Here is an 8,110-nt window from a genome sequence, read left to right as displayed (position 1 = left end):
TTATCTGATTTTATCTCTACTTTAAAAATAAAATAATAATTCATCTCTAGCGTTATTTTTATATTACCATCAATTTTACTTTATTCATAATATTTAATTATTATAATATTAATTTTATAAATATAAAAAAATTATAAAAAAATCTGAAAAATTATAAAAAAATTAATATGATTATTTATCTAATTTCAATATATTTTTATTTATCTTATAATTTAATATATTTTAATTAAAAAATATAACATTAGTTACAATATCACGTTAGATATGACGTGGTACTGTAGCAATATGTAGAGTGGCGTGTGATTGTAGCGCAGGGCTGGAGCAGTTAAAGTGGAGTTTTACTCCACAATGGAGCAGCGCTGGAGATGGTCTTAAATGAACTTGAAAATCTCTAATTGCAATGCTTATTCGGCTCCTAATTAAGCTATCCCATTGCTAGGAGATAGCTTACAGATCAACTTTAGTGGGTCACAGCCTTCAATGTTACTACTTCAGTCACTTTCTCAGCAGCCCAAAAAGGCAGAAAATTGGAAAGGAAAATGAACAAAGATGACAATGTGATTGATGGAAAGATTGTAATCCTTTTTCTATGAGCAAGATGCTTTAATAATTATGCTAATAATATTATAATATGATGATATTATGATCAAAAGATGACAAAAGCCACACATGGATGGATCAAGTTTTATTCAATTTCCAGCTCAAAAGTTGACGATGACAGCCATTGTTTTAGCATACTTTTGAAAAAACTATGTAAATCCATCTAAGATGAGAGTCCCTTACAAAAGAGAGGCTGCTCCTTGCTGTTATATGAAATTGCCTTCCTGACAAAGAACATTACTTGGGGTATACTCCTAGGGTGCGTTTGATTCACGAAATGTAAAATTATTAATGAGAATATAAGATTACCAGGGAATAGGATTACTGGGAATATTGTATTTTGTGTTTGGTTGGCTTAGCAGGAATATAAGATTACCGTGTTTGGTTAAAGGAATAAAAGATTATTGGAATGTATATTTGACCAAATTATCCGTATTATATATTTGTATAATATTATAAGTTGGAAAATATTTATATATTTTCTTTAAAAATTTAAATTCATAATATTTATATATATATTTTTTTACAAAATTAAAATTATAAAAAAGTTTAATGAAAGGGTAAAATTTTATTTTAACCTCTGAACTTCATATAAAATTTTAATTATATACTTTTTTTGTAAATCTATAATAATTTAAGGATAAATTTGTAATTTAATCTTCGTAGAATTTTTATTATTCAATGACAGGAGAATGATGTTTTTGAAAAAAAATAAAAATTTAAGGACATTTTAGTCCAAAACACCGATAATCCAATAATACCTAAGGAAAGGGAGGTAATGACATTCCCGATAATATACCCCAAAAAATCCACTATTGGTAATCTTACATTACCGGGAATGGGATTCCCGGACTAACCAAACATGGGAATGTGGATTCTATTCCCATGGGAATCCAACATTTCTCCATCCAAACACCCCCTTAATGATCACAATAATATCTGTTAGTTATATTTGTAATCGTGATAAAACTAATGCTATAAAAAAGGCAGCCTTAACAGTCAGTAAGGTATCAAGATTATTTAAAAGTTCCAATGGCAGCTCATTATATTGAATCAACCGGTAAATTTTAAGGCATGGATGCGTATATTCCAAATGTTGACCTCTAAAAGTCCTACCTTTGGATATTTCTAATTATTTTAAATTGAACCTTTAGATGAGCCCATATATATATGTATATATATCAATTGGGCCATATCCAGTAAACAAAGGCTTTTCAATCAGCTAATCTTCGTTGCATTCTTGTGTTTGAAATATTGGCATTGTCTTTAAGCTGCATTCTTTTTTTTAATTATTAAATTAAGGTAATTATAAAGTAGTGTAGGTTCTAAATAATTTCAATTATTTGACAATAAATGTTCGATCATCTTGCTGCAGCCGTTGATGCTCGAAGTCATGATTTCTAAAAATAACAACGGTTCATCTAACCACTGAATTAAGTTGGTTCGTACTTTCTATGACATCCTTGAATGCAGGCTATGATTTCTATGAATGCTAAAAGGCCACGTTATCTCGGATGCTTTCTAGCTCTCATTGCCCTAAGCCACTCTAATATAGAAAATATATATTTATTAAATCTTTAAAAATTTCATTTTTTTAATCATTTAATAATACACACTCTACATATAAATAATTATTTAAACCCAAAATTTCTATAAAAAAATATTGTAACTAAGACCATTTGATGAGCTCATTCATTAAAATAATTCTAAATATTAAAAGAATCTTTTTAAGTTAAATAAGTAATATCTATATCCATCTATGCATTTTTTTATATTAAACTAAAATGATTACAAAGAAGTATATGTTTTAAATATTGTCAACCATTTAATAATGAACGGTCAATCACCCTACTGTAACCACTAGTGCTCGAACCCGTAACCTCTAAAAACATTAACAATTCATTTAAGCATCGAGGTAAATTGATTCGTGTCTATCTATGCAATTATTAAAATACAACTCCACCCAAATTATGATATCATTGGACCACACTTAGCACGGCCATATATACATGCAATAATGAAAGTAATCCAAGTTAGGTCAAGATAATATCATTTTGGGTTAATGATGCATTTAGTTCATAAACTATTAGTTTTGACCCATTTCAATATATAAATTTTCATTTTTTTTCAAAACCATACTTAAAGTTTAGTTTTTGTTTCATTTTAGTATCGTAATTCAAAATTTAATGTTAAGTTTGGGGGTTGATAGTTTAGGTACTAAATATGTTAAGTTTTTAACGATGGAGTACTAATATAAAAAATTAAATATTAGGCATGATTTTGAAAAAAAAATGAAAGTTTAAGTAGTAAAACGGAAAACTCATGGTTTATGTACTAAATGTATAGTTTATCCTATTATTTTAAAGAAATTAAATTGGGGTCGACGAAAACCTGTCGTGGCTTCACCGTAGTTAAAAAGTCTTGGTGGGACCCAAACATGTATTTAGCTAAAATCTTCCCACCACTACTACTTCTAAACACTTTAGAAAGCTTCACACATTTTCCCTGAAAATGACAATTGCAAAAGTATCTACGGGGACCACAATTAAGATTAAAGTCTAATTATATATATACAATATATTAAAAATTGTTTCTAAAATTACGAATCAAGTGATCTCGGTGATAAACGAATTAATGTTATTTCTTACGGTTTCATGTTTGAGTACCTGAAATGTTATGGGTGTGAGTTATCTTTGAACATATATTGTTTTAATTCATCTTTTTATAATTCAATCCCTTAACTTTATATGATTTCTTCGATTCTTCTTTTGTTTTAGGATTATTTTGATCAAATTTGAATCACACGTTATACTTTCACTACTGAATTATTATATAACTTCAATTCTTATTTTTACAACAAATATTTTTTTATAATTTAAACTCTTAAATGTGTACTTTATTCAAATTGATCCTTTTATAATAATTTTTCTTATAAATTATTTTCTTCAGTCAGTTCATGACTCATTTATACTCTCATAATTACTTTATCATAAAAAAAATATTCTTTAAAAATAACATTATAAGTATATTTTATGATTTTAGATAATATTTGATTTATTAAATAATATTGTCAATCTTACATATATGAAGAATACGAAGAAATATGTGTATTTGAAGAAATTTGTTTAAGTTAGAACCAATATGTAGCATAGCATTATAAACTATTATAATTAAATTTTAAGAGAAACTCAAATATTTTAATTAGATTTGAATTTTATAAACTCGGTTCAAAAAAAAATAAATAAAATTTAAATCTTAAAATATAATTTGTGAATTCAAGTACTCAACTAACTCAAATTTTATTCACTCACACAGTCAAATATTCCTCTTTAACATATTTACTGTATACATGGGGCAATGGTCAAGGTATTTTTTAAGTACCTTACACTTACATTGATAAAAAAAAGGGTAAACTATACCATTAACCACTTTACTATTGGCCCATTTTACTTTTGCCACCAATCTTTCAATTTTGTAAATCGGACCACTTAACTATTTAATTGTATTCAATCAGACTACTAACCGTTAAAATTTAACGGGAATGGTACTGTGGCAGTTAAAAGATTTGGTATAATTACACATCCAGTCACTGATACTTACATATTATATTAATTTGGTCCTAATTTTAATAAATTAAAATAAAATTTATCATCAAATCAGATTAAGTCATGTGTTCATCTAATTAGAGGATTAATTATATTTTAATTTATTTTTAATTCAATATATTTTTCCTAATTCACCCTAAGGTGAAAATAAAATGAAGCATACACAAGTGATTGTGGGGGATTTGAACCTTGCAAACTTGGAAACTAAGGAGGCTCCTCAACCAATGAGCTAAGATACACTTGGTTTAATTCATTCAATATACGGTATATATTATGTATAAATGTGTAAATTCCTAATATTCTATACATTTTAATTTAAATTCACATACTAAATTAAATTTATATATTAACATTAAAAAAATTATTTTTATCTTAAATTATTAAATATATTTTTTATTTTATTTTAAAAAAGTTTACTCTTATTTTAACTTAAAAATATATCTTATTCTTATATAACTTTAAAAAAATATTATTCTTATATTAACTTATAAATATATTTTTATATTGATTTTTAAAAAGATATCTTAAATTAAAATAAAAGTAAAATATATCTCATAAGTTAAGATAAAAACAAAATACTTTTTGAGCTAAAATAAAATTAAAATATATTTTTAAGAATAAAATAAGATTAAAATATATTTTTAAGTTAGAATAAGACTAAAATATATTTTTTAAGTTAAAATAAAAAAAATGTATTTAATGAGTTAAGACAAAAATAAAAAATATTTTTAATGTTAAGATATGAATTTAAATTAAAATATATAGAATATTAATAATTTACACATTGATACATTATATATACCATATATTGAATGCATTAAGCCAAAAGTGCATCTTAGCTTAGTGGTTGAGCAGGCTCCTTAGTTTCCAAGGTTGCTAGGTTTGAATCCCCAAGTAAGCACTTGATCTATGATTCATTTTATTTCCACCTCAGGGTGACACATGTCACCCTATGATTGGGGAAATATATTAAATTAAAAATAAATTAAAATATAATTAATCATTCAATTGGATAATGACACACGATTTAATATGATTTGATGATAAAATTTATTTGAATTTATTAAAATTAGGACCAAAATAATATAATATGTAAGTATGAGTGACTGGATGTGTAATTATACCAAATGTTTTAACTACCACATCACTATTATTGTTAAATTTTAACGGTTCTGATTGAATATAATTAAGTAGTTAAGTGTTTTGATTGATAAAATTGAAATATCGGTGGCAAAAGTAAAATGGGCCAATAGTTGAGTGGTCAATGGTATAGTTTACCCATAAAAAATATTTTAAAATAATCTTGTTTCCAAAATGGCTTAATGCCCAAATAAGTGCCCAAACTATGCCTTTTTTGTCAAATAAGTGCCTAACTTTACAAACGTTGCCCTTTCATATGCCCAGGTCGTCAACGCCGTTAGTTTTTCCTGTTAAATGTCACGTGTCAATACCTGATAATTTTGAAATTTATTTTTTATAAAAATATTAAAAATAATATTATGTTTATTAAAAATCCTAATTTTTCTTATATTATAAAACAACCCAAAAATACTAAATCATGACCTTAATATGCTGCCAGTACCTTCTCCTGCCACCACTGCCGCCCTCGACGTAGTCCTTGACATCATCCTAGTTTTATGTCGTCGTAGTTATCATCGATTCACCTTCGAAATCACTTGGAATTACTATTTTCATCCTAGGATTTGTGAGATTTAAAACGTCAATTTATGGTCGATTGATCGTCAATCGGTCACGATTTCATAGGGAGTATGGTCGTCAAGGGGAGGGGAGGTCGAGTGGAGCTTCTTCGATGGTAAAGGGAAGCAATCGACGTACATTTAGGGGTTGAAATTAAAGTTTTCAAAGTTTAGGGTTTATTTCAAAATTTATGTTTTTTCTTTTTTTAAATATATAATTTTATTTTTTAAAGTTTTATATAAAATTAATTAAATTACTAGGTGTTGACATGTGTCAATTAACGGGAAAACTAACGGCCTTGACGACCTGAGCACCTAAAAAAGTAACGTTTGTAACGTTAGGTACACATATGACCAAAAATATAGTTGACACTTATTTGGCACAAAAGTGATAGTTTGGGCACTTATTTAGGAATTAAGCCTTCAAAAATTGACCACTTTCCTTAGTCACATCCGTCGATGATACAAAAGGAAGCCACGTGTTAGGATTCTAACAATCATCTTTATGTCTTGATATTTACCCCCTACTTTCATTAATAAACACGAAAGTAACCACACATTAGCCTTTTTGGTGTTTTATCAAATATTAAAGGGTCCGACCAACCAATAGCAACCACCAAATTACGGCACTGCAGTAGAAAAATAAAACATTTATCTAAGAATAATAGAATGATCACATTTATTCTGATTTAAATCTGGCCATGTGTACAGTGGCTTTCTTCCTCCTCTTCTTTTTTTTATATAATTTGTGACAATTTTAATTGATAAATTTAACCTTTTCTTATGTAATTTTGTTTATGGTTGTCGTCCGTCAATTATCATTTTTTTAATTTTTTTAATAAGAATATTTATGTCTTTGTGACATGTTCTCCGTCTTTATGACACTTTTTATATATGTCTTTGTGACACGTTTTTTTCTACCTTTTTGTAGTTTATGATTTTTGACGTTGTTTTCGTTTTTTTTTTCAGATTTGGATTTGACATCGCCATTACTGATCAATATGACACTTATTTATTATAATGATGATCTTCTATGTTTTAGACCCTTATATTGATTTGAGTATGCGTTTTACATTTGTGGATAGTTTTTTCACGTCACTTGACTATGATTTACGATTTATTGGTAGCCTCCAATAGTTTCATCCCTTTTGTGGTTCGTTTACCAATACAGTTAAATTTGTTCGTATTGTTATTTTGTTTGAGCATTGGTTAAATTTTTTTTATATTTTATATTTTGATTCTTATGTGATCTAGGTAACTAGTTTCTATGTCAATAATTATAGAAAAATGTCCTAATTATAATTTTGTTTACTTTTACGTTATATTTATAGATTTTCATTTTGATTTTGGATATTTTCTAGTTTTAATAAAACTAGTGGATTTCTATAATAAAAAATATATAATCATGTGTATGCTTCATTTATATTTATTGTAATTTAGATACAAAGATAATTTTTTATACGAGACATAGGAAGGCTTACTCAAAATTGAATCTGAAATTTAATATTAATTAAGACTAACATAACCTCTTTTGTTAAATATGAATTTCGTTTTAATAATCGAGTTTAATTATAATTATCGAAAAGATAGATAATATATATTAATAATGATTGAATTTTAGGGTTTGTCTTGTTATAATCACCCAAGTATGAAAAATAATTTTACCATTAAACTTTTTGGTTTGCTTTTTTATTCATGTAGACCCTAAATCATTAGGAAAGTGATAACATGCGGTAGCTTTAATATACGGTTAAAAAATGTAATATTAATTTTGTTATTTTTTTAATAAAACCGGTAAAAAGTTATCGGAAACATTATTATTTCTATCAGTTTTGTTATTATTGGACATTTTACCAGAATTGTTAAAAAATATTAATGTTTTAGGTAGAAATAATAATGTTTTAAATAATTTTTTTATCGATTTTGTTAAAAATAATAATAACAAAATCGATAATACCTTTTCTTAACCGTATATTAAAAGTGGTGGTGTAAAATTACCCAAATCATTGATAGTTGGATGGTATGGTATTTTAGAGTTGACGTAGAAACCAACAAAATTGAAAGATTTTCGCTTAGACTCTTATCATTGAAAACCACTATTCTTCAATATTTTTTATAATCACCCTAAACACAAAACAAACTCTTATTATTGTACTTTATCGATTTAAATATTATTAAAAATATTTTAAAACTTATAAAATTAAACAT

The sequence above is a fragment of the Hibiscus syriacus genome, unplaced genomic scaffold (genome assembly GCF_006381635.1).
Source record: "Hibiscus syriacus cultivar Baekdansim isolate YM2019G1 unplaced genomic scaffold, ASM638163v2 tig00001674_pilon, whole genome shotgun sequence".
Lineage (NCBI taxonomy): Eukaryota > Viridiplantae > Streptophyta > Magnoliopsida > Malvales > Malvaceae > Hibiscus > Hibiscus syriacus.
The sequence above is the reverse complement of the archived record's forward strand: the minus strand, read 5'-3'. Positions refer to the sequence as shown.